This window comes from Pseudophryne corroboree, chromosome 3 (genome assembly GCF_028390025.1).
Source record: "Pseudophryne corroboree isolate aPseCor3 chromosome 3, aPseCor3.hap2, whole genome shotgun sequence".
Lineage (NCBI taxonomy): Eukaryota > Metazoa > Chordata > Amphibia > Anura > Myobatrachidae > Pseudophryne > Pseudophryne corroboree.
Window position 1 is genome coordinate 487,366,731 of NC_086446.1, and position 18,378 is coordinate 487,385,108.

At 44.7% G+C, this 18,378-nt stretch overlaps 1 pseudogene; it reads left to right on the forward strand.

The window, feature by feature from the left end:
- The first annotated feature begins 18,138 nt into the window (after positions 1-18,138).
- On the forward strand, positions 18,139-18,258 carry LOC134897430 (5S ribosomal RNA; annotated as a pseudogene).
- Positions 18,259-18,378: the final 120 nt, after the last annotated feature.

Sequence of the window (18,378 nt, forward strand, 5' to 3'; positions counted from 1 at the left end):
TAAGTGGACATTGGGTACAACTGCATTTTTTAGGACACTGGTGAGTCTTTTTCTGACGTCCGTGTACATTCTCGGTATCGCCTGCCTAGAGAAGTGGAACCTAGATGGTATTTGGTAACGGGGGCACACTGCCTCAATAAATTGTCTAGTTCCCTGTGAACTAACGGCGGATACCGGACGCACGTCTAACACCAACATAGTTGTCAAGGCCTCAGTTATCCGCTTTACAGCAGGATGACTGCTGTGATATTTCATCTTCCTCGCAAAGGACTGTTGGACAGTCAATTGCTTACTGGAAGTAGTACAAGTGGGCTTACGACTTCCCCTCTGGGATGACCATCGACTCCCAGCAGCAACAACAGCAGCGCCAGCAGCAGTAGGCGTTACACTCAAGGATGCATCGGAGGAATCCCAGGCAGGAGAGGACTCGTCAGAATTGCCAGTGACATGGCCTGCAGGACTATTGGCATTCCTGGGGAAGGAGGAAATTGACACTGAGGGAGTTGGTGGGGTGGTTTGCGTGAGCTTGGTTACAAGAGGAAGGGATTTACTGGTCAGTGGACTGCTTCCGCTGTCGCCCAAAGTTTTTGAACTTGTCACTGACTTATTATGAATGCGCTGCAGGTGACGTATAAGGGAGGATGTTCCGAGGTGGTTAACGTCCTTACCCCTACTTATTACAGCTTGACAAAGGCAACACACGGCTTGACGCCTGTTGTCCGCTTTTCTGTTGAAATACCTCCACACTGAAGAGCTGATTTTTTTGGTATTTTCACCAGGCATGTCAACGGCCATATTCCTCCCACGGACAACAGGTGTCTCCCCGGGTGCCTGACTTAAACAAACCACCTCACCATCAGAATCCTCCTGGTCAATTTCCTCCCCAGCGCCAGCAACACCCATATCCTCCTCATCCTGGTGTACTTCAACACTGACATCTTCAATCTGACTATCAGGAACTGGACTGCGGGTGCTCCTTCCAGCACTTGCAGGGGGCGTGCAAATGGTGGAAGGCGCATGCTCTTCACGTCCAGTGTTGGGAAGGTCAGGCATCGCAACCAACACAATTGGACTCTCCTTGTGGATTTGGGATTTCGAAGAACGCACAGTTCTTTGCGGTGCTTTTGCCAGCTTGAGTCTTTTCAGTTTTCTAGCGAGAGGCTGAGTGCTTCCATCCTCATGTGAAGCTGAACCACTAGCCATGAACATAGGCCAGGGCCTCAGCCGTTCCTTGCCACTCCGTGTGGTAAATGGCATATTGGCAAGTTTACGCTTCTCCTCCGACAATTTTATTTTAGGTTTTGGAGTCCTTTTTTTACTGATATTTGGTGTTTTGGATTTGACATGCTCTGTACTATGACATTGGGCATCGGCCTTGGCAGACGACGTTGCTGGCATTTCATCGTCTCGGCCATGACTAGTGGCAGCAGCTTCAGCACGAGGTGGAAGTGGATCTTGATCTTTCCCTAATTTTGGAACCTCAACATTTTTGTTCTCCATATTTTAATAGGCACAACTAAAAGGCACCTCAGGTAAACAATGGAGATGGATGAATACTAGTATACTTATGGATGGACTGCCGAGTGCCGACACAGAGGTAGCTACAGCCGTGGACTACCGTACTGTACTGTGTCTGCTGCTAATATAGACTGGATGATAATGAGATGTAGTATGTATGTATAAAGAAGAAAGAAAAAAAAAACCACGGGTAGGTGGTATACAATTATGGATGGACTGCCGAGTGCCGACACAGAGGTAGCTACAGCCGTGAACTACCGTACTGTGTCTGCTGCTAATATAGACTGGTTGATAATGAGATGTAGTATGTATAAAGAAGAAAGAAAAAAAAAACCACGGGTAGGTGGTATACAATTATGGATGGACTGCCGAGTGCCGACACAGAGGTAGCTACAGCCATGGACTACCGTACTGTACTGTGTCTGCTGCTAATATAGACTGGATGATAATGAGATGTAGTATGTATAAAGAAGAAAGAAAAAAAAAACCACGGGTAGGTGGTATACAATTATGGATGGACTGCCGAGTGCCGACACAGAGGTAGCTACAGCCGTGGACTACAGTACTGTACTGTGTCTGCTGCTAATATAGACTGGATGATAATGAGATGTAGTATGTATAAAGAAGAAAGAAAAAAAAACCACGGGTAGGTGGTATACAATTATGGATGGACTGCCGAGTGCCGACACAGAGGTAGCTACAGCCGTGGACTACCGTACTGTACTGTGTCTGCTGCTAATATAGACTGGATGATAATGAGATGTAGTATGTATAAAGAAAGAAAAAAAAAACCACGGGTAGGTGGTATACAATTATGGATGGACTGCCGAGTGCCGACACAGAGGTAGCTACAGCCGTGGACTACCGTACTGTACTGTGTCTGCTGCTAATATAGACTGGATGATAATGAGATGTAGTATGTATAAAGAAAGAAAAAAAAACCACGGGTAGGTGGTATACAATTATGGATGGACTGCCGAGTGCCGACACAGAGGTAGCTACAGCCGTGGACTACAGTACTGTACTGTGTCTGCTGCTAATATAGACTGGATGATAATGAGATGTAGTATGTATAAAGAAGAAAGAAAAAAAAAACCACGGGTAGGTGGTATACAATTATGGATGGACTGCCGAGTGCCGACACAGAGGTAGCTACAGCCGTGGACTACCGTACTGTACTGTGTCTGCTGCTAATATAGACTGGATGATAATGAGATGTAGTATGTATAAAGAAAGAAAAAAAAACCACGGGTAGGTGGTATACAATTATGGATGGACTGCCGAGTGCCGACACAGAGGTAGCTACAGCCGTGGACTACAGTACTGTACTGTGTCTGCTGCTAATATAGACTGGATGATAATGAGATGTAGTATGTATAAAGAAGAAAGAAAAAAAAAACCACGGGTAGGTGGTATACAATTATGGATGGACTGCCGAGTGCCGACACAGAGGTAGCTACAGCCGTGGACTACCGTACTGTACTGTGTCTGCTGCTAATATAGACTGGATGATAATGAGATGTAGTATGTATAAAGAAAGAAAAAAAAAACCACGGGTAGGTGGTATACAATTATGGATGGACTGCCGAGTGCCGACACAGAGGTAGCTACAGCCGTGGACTACCGTACTGTACTGTGTCTGCTGCTAATATAGACTGGATGATAATGAGATGTAGTATGTATAAAGAAAGAAAAAAAAACCACGGGTAGGTGGTATACAATTATGGATGGACTGCCGAGTGCCGACACAGAGGTAGCTACAGCCGTGGACTACCGTACTGTACTGTGTCTGCTGCTAATATAGACTGGTTGATAATGAGATGTAGTATGTATAAAGAAGAAAGAAAAAAAAAAACCCACGGGTAGGTGGTATACAATTATGGATGGACTGCCGAGTGTCGAGTGCCGACACAGAGGTAGCTACAGCCGTGGACTACCGTACTGTACTGTGTCTGCTGCTAATATAGACTGGATGATAATGAGATGTAGTATGTATAAAGAAGAAAGAAAAAAAAAACCACGGGTAGGTGGTATACAATTATGGATGGACTGCCGACACAGAGGTAGCTACAGCCGTGGACTACCGTACTGTACTGTGTCTGCTGCTAATATAGACTGGATGATAATGAGATGTAGTATGTATGTATAAAGAAGAAAGAAAAAAAAAACACGGGTAGGTGGTATACAATTATGGATGGACTGCCGAGTGCCGACACAGAGGTAGCTACAGCCGTGAACTACCGTACTGTGTCTGCTGCTAATATAGACTGGTTGATAATGAGATGTAGTATGTATAAAGAAGAAAGAAAAAAAAAACACGGGTAGGTGGTATACAATTATGGATGGACTGCCGAGTGCCGACACAGAGGTAGCTACAGCCGTGGACTACCGTACTGTACTGTGTCTGCTGCTAATATAGACTGGATGATAATGAGATGTAGTATGTATGTATAAAGAAGAAAGAAAAAAAAAACCACGGGTAGGTGGTATACAATTATGGATGGACTGCCGACACAGAGGTAGCTACAGCCGTGAACTACCGTACTGTGTCTGCTGCTAATATAGACTGGTTGATAATGAGATGTAGTATGTATAAAGAAGAAAGAAAAAAAAAACCACGGGTAGGTGGTATACAATTATGGATGGACTGCCGAGTGCCGACACAGAGGTAGCTACAGCCGTGAACTACCGTACTGTGTCTGCTGCTAGTAGACTGGATGATAAATAATGATATAAAAAATATATATATATCACTACTGCAGCCGGACAGGTATATATTATATAATGACGGACCTGCTGGAGTGGACACTGTCTGTCAGCAGAATGAGTTTTTTAATTTTTATAGAATAAAAAAACACCACACAAGTCACACGACGAGTGTACTTTTTCAGGCAGACATTCAATCACAATATACTATACTGGTGGTCAGTGTGGTCAGGTCACTGGTCACAGTGGTCAGTGGTCAGTCACACTGGCAGTGGCACTCTGGCAGCAAAAGTGTGCACTGTTTAATATGTACTCCTGGCTCCTGCTATAACCTATAACTGCTCCCCAGTCTCCCCCACAATTAAGCTGTGTGAGCACAGTCAGATATTATACATAGATGATGCAGCACACTGGGCTGAGCACAGATATGGTATGTGAGTGTGACTGAGTCACTGTGTATCGTTTTTTTCAGGCAGAGAACAAGAACAGAACGGATTATTAAATAATAATAAATTATAAAACTGCACTGGTGGTCAGGTCACTGGTCATCAGTCACTAGTATAACTCCTCCTAAGCTCCAGTAAGTAAATGAAGTGTCTCACTCTCCTATCTATTTTAATTCCTAAACGGAGAGGACGCCAGCCACGTCCTCTCCCTATCAATCTCAATGCACGTGTGAAAATGGCCGCGACGCGCGGCTCCTTATATAGAATCCGAGTCTCGCGATAGAATTCGAGCCTCGCGAGAATCCGACAGCGTGATGATGACGTTCGGGCGCGCTCGGGTTAACCGAGCAAGGCGGGAAGATCCGAGTCGCTCGGACCCGTGTAAAAAAACATGAAGTTCGGGCGGGTTCGGATTCAGAGAAACCGAACCCGCTCATCTCTAGTTTCCACAGGGAATAATATTTGGATCTTGATCCGAGGCACCAACAGGCTAAAGCTTTGACTGTTCTCAGGATTCACTGCACCGCATCCTCTATAGCCCCGCTTCCAGGCACTGGAGCTCAGTTTTGTTAACCAGTCCAATGCAGTAGCAGGTAAGAGAGACGGTAGATGTTAGTCACATAGACCCACATTTTCATGACCGGAGAAGGGACTAGTGGCTAATGCCATACAAACCCAAAGAAGCCAAGTGCATCAGGGTGGGCGCCCTGTGGAAACCAGTGTACCTCGCAGAAAAAGATTTAACAATGGTAAGTCTTACCATAAATCTCCTTTTCTGCAGCAGGGTACACTGGTATTCCACAGGGAATAACATCGGGGATGTCCTAAAGAAGTTCCTCATGGGAGGGTACGCACTGTAGCGGGCACAAGAACCCAGCGTCCAAAGGAAGCATCTTGGGAGGCGGAAGTATCAAAGGCATAGAACCTGATGAACGTGTTCACTGAGGACCACGTAGCCGCCTTGCACAACTGTTCCAGGGATGCGCCACGGCGGGCCGCCCAAGAAGGTCCAACAGGCCGAGTAGAATGGACCTTTATAGCAGTAGGAGCTGGGAGCCCAGCCTGCGCATAAGCTTGTGCAATCACCATTCTAATCCATCTGGCCAAAGTTTGCTTATTCATGGCCAGCCACGTTTGTGAAAACCAAAAAGAGAATCTGACCTCCTGATGGAGGCAGTCCTCTCCACATACATATGGAGAGCCCGTACCACATCCAAAGACCGCTCTTTGGAGGACAAACCAGGAGAGATAAAGGCCGGAATCACAATCTCTTGGTTAAGGAGGAAAGATGACACCACCTTAGTTAGATAACCAGGGCAAGTTCTGAGAACTGCACAGTCATGGTGAAAAATCAGAAAGGGTGGACGACAGGACAAAGCACATAAGTCCGACACCCTCCTAGCAGAGGCAATAGCCAACAGAGAAACAACCTTAAGCATAAGGCATTTAAGGTCCAGACTCAAAAGGTTCAAATGGAGACTTGCAGGGCATTCAGAACAGACAGATGCCATGGGGCCACAGGAGGGACATAGGGAGGCTGAATCCGTAAAACATCCTGAGTGAAAGTATGAACGTCAGGAAGAGACGCAATTTTTCTCTGAAACCACACCGACAAGGCAGATATATGAACCTTGAGGGAGGCCAGACGAAGGCCTAAGTCCAGGCCTTGTTGTAGAAAAGCCAAAAGTCTGGCAGTGCTGAACTTGTATGCATCATAATTCTTAGTAGCACACCAGGTGAAGTAAGAATTCCAGACCCTACAATAAATCCGAGCCGAAGCCGGTTTACAGGCTTTTAAAATAGTTTGAATAACCGCCTCAGAGAATCGTTTGGCCCTCAGGAGTGTAGCTTCAAGAGCCATGTGGGCCCTGAACGAGGTCTGGTCGTTAAGGAAGTAGAAGAGGACGCTCAATCGAGAGACCCTGCAGGTCTGAGAACCAATACCGTCTAGGCCACGCTGGAGCGACTAGAAGTAGTATTCCTCCTTCTTGCTTGAACTTCCGTATCACCTTGGGCAGTAGAGACAAAGGAGGGAACACGTATGGCAGCTAAAAGTTCCATGGAATTGCCAGTGTGTCCACGAACGCTGCTTGACGATCCCATGTCCTTGCTCCGAAGACCGGAACCTTGTGATTGTGTCGAGATGCCATCAGGTCTACATCTGGTAGGCCCCACTTGTCCACTAGGAGTTGAAAGACTTCCGGATGAAGACTCCACTCTCCGGCGTGTACGTCCTGATGACTGAGGAAGTCCGCTTCCCAGTTGAGGACTCCCGGAATGAACACTGCCGATATGGCTGGCAGATGGCGTTCCGCCCATTGAAGGATTTTTGACACTTCCATCATTGCCATGCGGCTTCGAGTGCCGCCTTGATGATTTATGTACGCCACCGTGGTAGCGTTGTTTTACTATACTTGAACAGGGCTGTTCTGTATCAGAGGCAGGGCAAGTTTCAGCGCATTGAACACTGCCCGCAATTCCAGAATATTTATCGGGAGGAGAGATTCCTCCCTGGTTCACTGACCCTGAAGAGAGTGATGCTCCAACACTGCGTCCGGCAGACTGGCATCCATCGTTAGGAGGACCCATGCAAACTCATGTATGTTTTTTGATGTAACGATTGGCTTGTAATTTGCATTGCATGCGTGGGGAAGTTGCACAGTGAAACATAGTTTATTATTGCATGCTCTCTGGTGTTTACCTCCTTTGATCATTTGGTCATTGTGGTCAGGTGTACTATATCTTTACATTTAGGGAGGTGTATTCATGGTGTAAAGGACACAGTGTGATTCCTGATTAGTAAAAAATTGATATATATATATATATATATATATATATATATATATATCAAACACTGAGCAACATCCCCAAACAGGTAATTTCAACTTTAAACTTGTCATTTATTTTGTACAGTCTGGACATGGCTACTAATAACAAATGCACAGACAAAATTCTTAAAGCTATGTGTGCAAATGCTAGGAGCTTAGGAGACAAAACTCCAGAGCTAATTGCGATAATGACAAGGGATAACCTGGATTTTGTGGCAATTACAGTGTCATGGTGCAATGAAAATCATGACTGGGACATAGCTATACCAGGATACAATTTATTTAGGAAGGATAGAATAGGAAGAATAGGAGGAGGGGTAGCAATGTATGTGAAAAAAAGCATAAATGCTACTTTAATACAAAATATTGAAGACAAAACTGAGGCCCTTTGGGTCACCATCAAAACCGGGGAGAAGGATGTTATTCGCATTGGGGTGATCTATAGACCACCAGGCCAGGGGCAGGATTTGGACAGGAACCTATTGTTGGACATCACTAAAATGGCTTTAAAGGGAGAAGTCATAATCATGGGAGACTTTAATTTACCTGATGTAAATTGGGAGGGGTCTTTTGCAAGTTCAGCTACAAGTGGCAAATTTCTACATTCCTTACAGGGAGCATCTCTCAAGCAATTGGTGATGGAGCCCACTCGCAAAGATTCAATATTAGATATAATTCTTACAAATGGTGATAGGATATCCGACATATATGTGGGTGAGCACCTGGGATCCAGTGATCATCAAGCAGTATGGTTTAGTATAAAGACAGGATCCAACTCCTGTCATACAAAAACAAAAGGTGTTGGATTTTAGAAATGCTGATTTAGCAAAAATGGGGAGATGTTTAAGTGATTCATTGGCGGACTGGAGGAACTTGGAAGGAGTGCTGGAGAGGTGGGAAAAACTGAAAAGTGCAATACTAAGTGCAACTGATCTTTTTATCAAAAGGGTTAGGAAAAGCACCAGGAAAAGGAAGCCAGTGTGGTTCACAAAAGAAGTATCAACTAGTGTGAAAGCAAAAAAGATGGCTTTTAGGAAATACAAACAGACTCAAAATAATAATGACAAAGAGGTGTATCTTGACAGACGGAAGGATGCTAAGAAAGTGATCAGACGTGCAAAGGCAGAAGCTGAGGAAAAAATGGCCCAGTCAGTAGATAAAGGGGGCAAAGCTTTTTTTAAGTATATAAGTGAAAGGAGAAAATCAAATGGAGGAATAATAAGACTTAAGACAGAGAGTGAGCATTTGGTGGAGGGTGACAAGGCAATAGCAGATCACCTAAATAATTATTTTTGCTCAGTATTTACTACAGAAGAAGGGATGGGGCCACAGTTAAGTTGCAAGGACATTCATAGAAATAAGGTAGTTGAAAGTACATTTACAGAGGAGAAGGTCCTAACAGAACTTTCACAACTAAAAGTGGATAAATCAATGGGACCAGATGGGATACACCCAAGGATACTCAAAGAGCTAAAAGATGTGCTGGTTACACCGTTAACGGAATTATTTAACCAGTCACTAAATACAGGTGCTATTCCAGAGGACTGGAAAAGAGCAAATGTAGTTCCACTGCACAAAAGTGGAAGCAAGGAAGAAGCAAGTAACTACAGACCAGTAAGCCTTACATCAGTAGTGGGGAAAGTAATGGAAAAACTATTTAAAGAAAGAGTTGTGGAATATCTTAAATCAAACCACTTACAGGATCCAAAACAGCATGGATTTACTGGTGGTAGATCATGCCAAATTTTTGACTCTGTGACAAAAATAATAGATTAAGGGGGAGCTGTAGATGTAGCATATCTAGACTTTAGTAAGGCATTTGACACTGTCCCACCACATCGCAGACTGCTAAATAAACTTGAAAGCGTGGGGGTGGATTATAAAACAGTTAAATGGATAAGAACCTGGTTGCAGGATAGGAAACAGACAGTTGTAGTTAATGGAGTGCAATCTATGGAGAGAAATGTTACCAGTGGAGTACCCCAGGGATCTGTACTTGGTCCAGTTCTCTTTAATATCTTTGTTGGTGACATTGCAGATGGTATTGAAGGGAAGGTATGCCTTTTTGCAGATGATACAAAGATATGCAACAGGGTATACACACCGGGAGGGGTAAAATAAATGATTGATGACCTAGGTAGGCTTGAGAAATGGTCAAGAACGTGGCAACTACAGTTTAATGCTAAAAAATGCAAAATCATGCACTTGGGTCTCAAAAACCCAAAGACTAAATATAGTATCAAGGGTACTATAATGGAAACTACTGAGGAGGAAAGGGATTTAGGAGTCACTATTTCAAGTGACTTGAAGGCAGGAAAGCAATGCAACAAAGCAATGAGAAAGGCAAGTCAGATGCTTGGTTGCATAGGGAGAGGAATCAGTAGTAGGAAAAAAGAAGTGATAATGCCACTGTATAGGTCTTTGGTGCGGCCCCATCTGGAATACTGTGTCCAGTTCTGGAGACCATATCTCCAGAAGGATATAAATAATTAGAGAGTATACAAAGAAGGGCAACTAAAATGGTGCATGTCCTACATCACAAAACGTACCCGGAAAGGCTAAAAGATCTTAACATGTATAGTTTGGAGGAGAGAAGGGAAAGGGGGGACATGATAAAAACTTTCAAATATATCAAGGGTCTTAACAAAGTTCAGGAGGAAAACATTCTTCGAAGGAAGAGAAATATTAACACTCGAGGACATACACTGAAACTGGAGGGGGGGAGGTTCAGGGGAAATTTAAGGAAAAATTACTTCACAGAAAGGGTAGTGGATAAGTGGAATAGTCTCCCATCAGAGGTGGTAGAGGCTAAGACTGTAGAGCAATTTAAACATGCTTGGGATAGGCATATGAATATCCTTACAAAGAATTAAGGTTCAAAAAGGGTTGAGATTACCTAAAGGATAAAAAAAGGGGCAGACTAGATGGGCCAAGTGGTTCTTATCTGCCGTCAAATTCTATGTTTCTATGACCCAGCTGGAGATCCAGAAGGGACGACCCCTGCTCAATTGTTGGTCTTGTAGCCACCAGTTCAGTGACAGACGCACCTCCGGAGTCAAGGAGATAATTTGAGACCTGATCCAGTGAGGCAGGCCGTCGCACTTGGAAAGGATTAACCTCTGCAGAGAGCGGGAATGAAATTGAGCGTACTCTTACCATGTTGAAAGCCGACACCATGAGGCCTAGTACTTGCATCGCCGAGTGTATCGACACTCTTGGGCGAGAGAGGAAGCATCGGATTCTTTCCTGAAGTTTCAGGACCTTCTCTGGAGACAAGAACAAACGTTGGTTGTGTGTGTCCAGTAATGCCCCCAGGTGCACCATGCTCTGAGCAGGGACCAGCGAGGATTTCTTCCAGTTGATGAGCCACCCCGTGGGCTTGTAGGCATTGGACCGTCAGTTCCAGATGACGGAGGAGAACCTCTGGGGAATTCACCAGGATCAACAAGTCGTCCAGATACGGCAGGATCCTGATACCCTGACGGCAAAGAAGGGCTGTCATAACAGCCATGACCTTGGTGAAGATCCGAGCAGCCGTGGTCAGTCCAAAAGGCAAGGCTTGGAATTGATAATGTAGGTTGCCAATAGCAAACCACAGATATTGCTGATGCGACATGGCAGTAGGTATGTGTAGGTAAGCATCCTGTATGTCCAGGGATACCATATAATCCTTGGGTTCCAAAGCCAGAACAATAGAGCGCAGGGTTTCCATACGGAATTTGGATACCCTAACAAATTTGTTCAAAGATTTGAGGTTGAGAATAGGCCTGGAGGATCCATTCGGCTTCAGAACCAGAAACAGCGTCGAATAGTATCCCCTGCCTCTCTGAGACCGAGGCACCAGCACTATCACTCCCGTGTCCAGGAGGGATTGTACAACCAAATGTAGAGTGTGCTTTTAACGGATCCGAAGGGATAACCATTGAGCAAAACTGCCGAGGGGGACGTCTCTTGAAGGAGATTGCGTACCCGTGACAGACAACTTCCTGCACCCAGGCGTCTGAAGTGGTCTTTAACCATACCTGGGCGAACTGCAGAAGTCAGCCTCCCACCTTGGGGTCCCCCAGGGGAAGGCCCGCTCCATCATGCAGCAGGCTTGTCTGGTTTGGAAGCAAGCTGACTGGCGGCCCAAGAACGTTTAGGTTTGGGCTTAGAGGTTTTGGAAGTGTGAGCCTGTCTCGGGTACGCCTGACCCTTTGCTTTACCTGGAGGTCGAAAAAAACTAAAAGTGGTACTCTTAGCCTTCGGAGCTGAAGGATTAGTACTTGGGAGAAACGCAGTCTTGGCCGACGCCAAGTCAGTCACAATCTTGTTCAGGTCTTCCCCAAATGGTATATCTCCCTTAAAAGGATCCACGCCTGACAGAACCCAGACCTGGCTGAAGAGTCGAAGACGTGCCCCCACCGGTGCGGACTCCCTCAGTGGAGCCCCAGTGTCATGCGGTGGATTTAGTAGAAGCCGGGGAGGACTTCTGTTCCTGGGAACTGGCCGTAGCAGGCATTCTTTTCCCTCTACCCTTACCTCTGGCGAGGAAGGAAGAGCCCCGACCTCTTCTGGACTTATGCGACCAAAAGACCGCATCTGATACTGTGGTGTTTTTTTTGCTGTGGGGGAACATAAGGCAAAAAAGTAGATTTACCTGCGGTAGCTGTGGAAACCAGGTCAGCGAGACCTTCTCCGAATGAAACCTCACCCTTGTAAGGTAAAACTTTCATATGCCTATTTGAGTTGGCATCACCCGTCCATTGGCGGGTTCACAGTGCTCGTCTAGCCGAGATCGCCATGACGTTGGCCCTTGAACCTAGTAGCCCGACGTCTCTCTGAGCGTCGCTCACCTATAAGACTGCGTCTTTGATGTGACCAAAGGTCAATAACATGGTATCCCTGTCTTGGGTATCAATATCAGCTGACAAGGTATCTGACCAATCTGCTACCGTGCTACAAACCCAAGCCGATGCTATTGCCGGTCTGAGCAAAGCACCCGTATGTGTATTGGCGACTGTAGCGCCACCTTCTTGGATAAGTGCGTTAAAGCCTTGCCCACCCTGGGCGAGGATTCCCACCGTACCCTGTCCTGTGCAGGGAAAGGATACGCCATATGTTCTTTTGGGAATCTGCAGTTTTTGTCTGGAGTTTCCCAAGCTTTTTCAATTAATGCGTTCAGCTCATGAGCTGGGGGAAATGTTACCTCAGGTTTCTTTTCCTTAAACATGTGCACCCTCGTGTCAGGGACAGAGGGGTCATCTGTTATATGCAAAACATCTTTTATTGCAATAATCATAAAATGAATACTTTTAGCCACCCTTGGGTGTAACCTTGCCTCATCGTAGTCGACACTGGAGTCAGAATCCGTGTCGGTATCAGTGTCTGCTATTTGGGGACGTTTTTGAGACCCTGAAGGGCCCTGTGACCCAGTTAAAGCCATGGATTGACTCCCTGCTTTTTCCCTGGACTCTGCTTTGTCCAATCTTTATGTAATAAAGTCACATTTGCAATTAAAACATTCACATGTCCAACCAATCAGGTGTCGGCGTTGCCGACGGAGACACCACAATCATCTGCACCACCTCCTCCTTAGATGAGCCTTCCGCTTCAGACATGCCGACATACACGTACCGACACCCCACACACTCAGGGATATATCTATATGGAGACAGTTCTCCCAATAAGACCTTTGGAGAGACAGAGAGAGAGTATGCCAGCACACACCCAGCGCCGCCGGACTGGAATAAAATCCCAGTAGTACAGCGCTTTTATAGTAATATATATATATAAATACACTTCCCTGCGCCAAATACATATGCCCACCCCCCCCTCCCTCTTTTTTGCCCTCTGTAACCGTGTACAGCAGGGGAGAGTCCGGGGAGCCAGCTTCTGCAGTGTGCTGTGGAGAAAATGGCGCTGGTTAGTGCTGGAAGGATAAAGCCCCGCCCCCTCACCGGCGGGCTTCGGTCCCGCTCAAATTATTTATACTGGCGGGGGTTTATTAATATACTGCCTCTGCAGTATCTATTGTATATGCCAGTGTCCCTTGAGGTTAATAATGCTGCCCAGGGTGCCCCCCCTGCACCCGTACAGTGCCTGTTGTGTGTGATCTGTGTGGGAGCAATGGCGCGCGGCGCGCAGCGTTACCGCTGCGCGTTACCTCAGTGAAGATCATGAAGTCTTCTGCCGCCTTTGAAGTCTTTCTTCTCATACTCACCCGGCTTCTATCTTCCGGCTCTGTGAGGAGGACGGCAGCGCGGCTCCGGGACGAACGGCGAGGGTGAGACCTGCGTTCTGACTCCCTCTGGAGCGAATGGTGTCCAGTAGCCTAAGAAGCAGAGCCTATCATTTAAGTAGGTCTGCTTCTCTCCTCTCAGTCCCACGATGCAGGGAGCCTGTTTCCAGCAGTGCTCCCTGAAAATAAAAAACCTAACAAAAATACTTTTCAGAGAAACTCAGGAGAGCTCCCCTGCAGTGCATCCAGTCGCCTCTGGGCACAGGATCTAACGGAGGTCTGGAGGAGGGGCATAGAGGGAGGAGCCAGTGCACACCCATTCTATCCTAAAGTCTTTAGAGTGCCCATGTCTCCTGCGGAGCCCGTCTATACCCTATGGTCCTTACGTAGTCCCCAGCATCCTCTAGGACGTAAGAGAAATTCAGAGGTAGCTCTTCCTCGATTGCTTGAACCCATGCTTCAATTCCTTTAGCAGCCCAGGAGGCTACCATAGTGGGTCTATGTACAGCACCTATAAGAGTGTAAATAGACTTCAAGCAACCCTCCACACACTTATCCGTCGGTTCCTTCAGAGAGGAGACGTGGTGACAGGGAGAAGACGGTGGTTACAGGTAGAGTAGATGACACCACCAGACGGGCTACATGCGAGTCCACTGGTGGTGGGGTTTCCCACTTGTTACTCAACTCCGCAGGGACAGGATAACGAGCTAGCATCTTTTTAGACAGGGAAAATGTCTTTCCTGGAGAAGACCAGGATTCCTGACGTATCAATTCAATGGTCAGAATGTGGCAAGACTAATTTAGTAACCTTCTGACATTTGAACTAAGTTTAGAATAAGGGGTTTGAAAGGGAACCGCACCAATCCAAACATCAAACAAATAAAAAATAACCTCTGAAAAACTGGATTTACACTGAATTACTTCTGGATATGGCAACCATAGATATCTTAATATTCGTCTCACACACAGTATAAGCCAATCAGAATTACCATTTCTGGACTTGATGATTTATAAGAATTCAGAAGGAATGATTGCCACAAACCTATACCGGAAAAAGCACAGCAACAAACACATTATTACACCAAACTAGTTCTCATTTCCCCCCAACCATAGAAAATATACCGAAAGGGGAATTTCTCCGTCTTCGCAGGAACTGTTCAGATAAGGAATTTACAACACAAAGTGCTGAACTGACCAAAAGACTGTGTGATAGAGGATATAGTAAAACCTCTATAAAAAAAAAGCCATGAAAACTGTTAAAACCATAAAGAGAGAGGACGTAATTTTTAAAAAAGATCAAAGAGGTTCAAGTACGAATAACACCATTCGTTTCGTCTGTAATTTTTGCCAAGAATGGAGAAAGGTTAACGAAGCAATACAGAAACATTGGCACATTCTACATGCAGACTCCACCTCTCCAAAAATCTGGGTTCCAAGGTCACCATGAGTTGGCGCAGATCTAAAAATCTCAAAAGATCGACTTGTACGGAGAGTCACTTTCAAAAATTTCCCACTAAAAAAACGATAACTACCGGAACATACCCCTGCGGCAAATGCAAAGCCTGCAAATATATTGATCTAACGAAGGAAATAGAAGATAAGTACGGGAAGATGATACAAATCACAGATTATATGAACTGTCAAACTGAAGGTGTTATCTATTGCCTTAAATGTAGCTGCAACCAAAGATACATTGGCATGACAACTCGTCCTCTTAAGCAGCGCATTTTAGAACATATAGGATCCATTCGTAATGCCATCTTAGACAAGGCTAAGATGAAACAGCTAACATCAGTTGCCCGCCATTTCTATACTTATCATGAAAGCAGATGGGCGGAGCTTAAAGTCTTTGGCTTGGAGAGGATCAGACTTGGAATACGGGGGTGCAACCTGAGAACCTATTGAAAAGAGAGAGCGAATGGATCTTTAAGATCGGATCCCTATACCCAGCGGGTATGAAGGAAAACATAAATTATGGGGTATATTTGAACTAATTTCACCATGCAAGAGTCTTTTTTAATATAATAATTCTCCTTCTACTCTTCCACCAATCTGCTTATAAATAATAAAACAATCTTGTTAAAAAATCTTTTAGATAACAGCAATCTATTTTATTATATACACATTATTAGATATCTATCCTACTATTATTTACCCTAACCACTCCCACACGATTACCATTTTTTCACCATGGGCTCTTCCTGTATTTTTCAATTTTTCTGCCCTCTTAATTTAATATTTAGCAAACATTTCTCCTCACCCTCCCACCCTCATCACACAACTCTTCCCTTTCACCCTCTTTTCTTCACTTTTCCTCCCTGCCCTACAATATCCTCCTTTCTTTTCCTTTTCTTCTTCATTACTAACCAGTATTATATACACCCATTACAGACCTAGTCTTTTTAAACCAACCATATATTTCTTAATAATTATTTTTAATTATTAATCTATTTCACTTAATCAATTAATCTTACACATACTCATGCACTGTTTTCTAATACTATTTTAATAATTAATACATAATATATCACACTCTATATCGTCACAACCTTTATTCAGAATTTATATAGAACTAACCACTTTTACAGAGCATACTGACGTTCATTATAATTGATCATTCAAGGAGAATAGCCCGCAAATTGACTAATTGACAATCTGGGGAACTAATTTAACTGATCCATTGGACCTATCTGTCGACAATAGGATTGGTGGACTAAAGTGTCTATCATACAAGTTATCCAATCAATCACGTGCACTGCTCTATAAAAACTGAAATCTTCAGTGATCACATTACGTCCTGTGATCAAGCTCGCCCTACGAAACGTACGTCAGGACATTGCGATCACATGATGCGCACACGTGACCGCATTAGCTGGAATCCATAGACGGTCACCAGGCAACGGCCTCAAGCTACTGCTCGCTTGGAGCGAGACTACGGACGTACGCCACTGTAATCCCCGGAGCCTATGTACGGCTGGAAGCGGTACTCTCAACGGCAGCACCAATACCGGTTTATGGTATCGTATATACCCCGCACCTCTCTGAAATCTATTCAAACCACATTTATCCAGCACCCCCTTTTCTTTGTGACTAAAAGGCTGTTTATCCACTACCTAGCAGTCATTAGACATTGTTTGCTTAACTAATTATGCACAGAATTCGGAGCATTTGAGACATTGTAGCTCTCAGCTATCCTGCTGCTATTTAGCTATTATCGAGAGCACTATATTGTAGGGTATCCGTTCACATGGTCGACAGTCATTAGGTCGACCACTATTGGTCGACATTGACATAGTCGACACATGAAAATGGTCGACACATGAAAAAGGTCGACATGAGTTTAACTTTTTTTTCTTTTGGGGAACTTTTCCATACTTTACTGTTCCAATCGTAGTCCATGTGAATCGTAAAGTGTGCCGAGCGAAGCGGTAGCGGAGCGAAGGCACCATGCCCGAAGCATGGCGAGCGAAGCGAGCCATGCGAGGGGACGCGGTGCACTAATTGGGGTTCCCAGTCACTTTACGCAAAAAACGACACCAACAAAAGTTAAAAAACTCATGTCGACCTTTTCATATGTCGACCTTTCATGTGTCGACCATTTTCATGTGTCGACCATGTCAATGTCGACCAATAGTGGTCGACCTAATGACTGTCGACCATAACATGGTCGACCATTCATACCGGCCATATTGTAGCTAACCTCCAGTCAGCTGGACATTAAGGATCCTTATTTAAGGTGTGCTCAATGCTGGGATTCAGATCAATGTGGCCTGCATTATAGACACATCACAGACCAGATCACTTGATTTGCAATTTTAGCCCAAAACAAATTGCTTCAGTTAGTTATTTTTTTCTGACGCTCAATATCTTAGCGATTAACGGGCTTGATAATTATAGAGGGTCATTTTGATGTCATAATTAGTGACCTGTTGGCGAGCTCCATGCAGTGGTTTTCTTTCAATCACAACAATGTTATGAGCGTTTGCAGGCTCTATACATAAAGTGCTGGGATATAGCTTTCTATCTCTGTGGTTCAGAGGGGTCACTCAGTCTAAGTTTGTAGCTTTTTTTATATATGTCTTTTCCAGCCTTTGTGTAGGCTGTTTCATGCAGAATACTTACATTTGGAATTAAGACATATTATATTCTAGTATGGCAGTACTGGTGTTCCTAAGTTCTATGTTTAGGTATAAGGCAAGTCCATCTGTAGATGGTACGTGGTTTTTGTGAATTTCTCCACATAAATTGACCTTAACCTATAGATGTACTCTTTCTGTGGCTGCCGTGTCACATGCTGATTAGTCAGGTTACTGCACGTAATCTCTTATGGTTGTGACATTTATGTTATACATGCCTTCAATCCATAACACATAGCGGCTAAGCTGCATATATTTGGAGTGACCAAAGAGGCGAGCCTAATAATTGCGGTCATACCTCACTGGAGATGCCCAATCTCTTCTGACCTTGGAAGCTAAGTAGTGAAAAGCCAGGTTAGTACTAGGATGGGAGACCACCTCTGAACACCCTGGTACTGCAATAAATTGGCTGCCTGATATAGTATCACTCACACTTATGCCACTTGGTATTCGGATTTTGATGACCAATTATTTAATTCTCTGCATTTATAATGATATGAAATGGATATTGGCAGAATAAATGA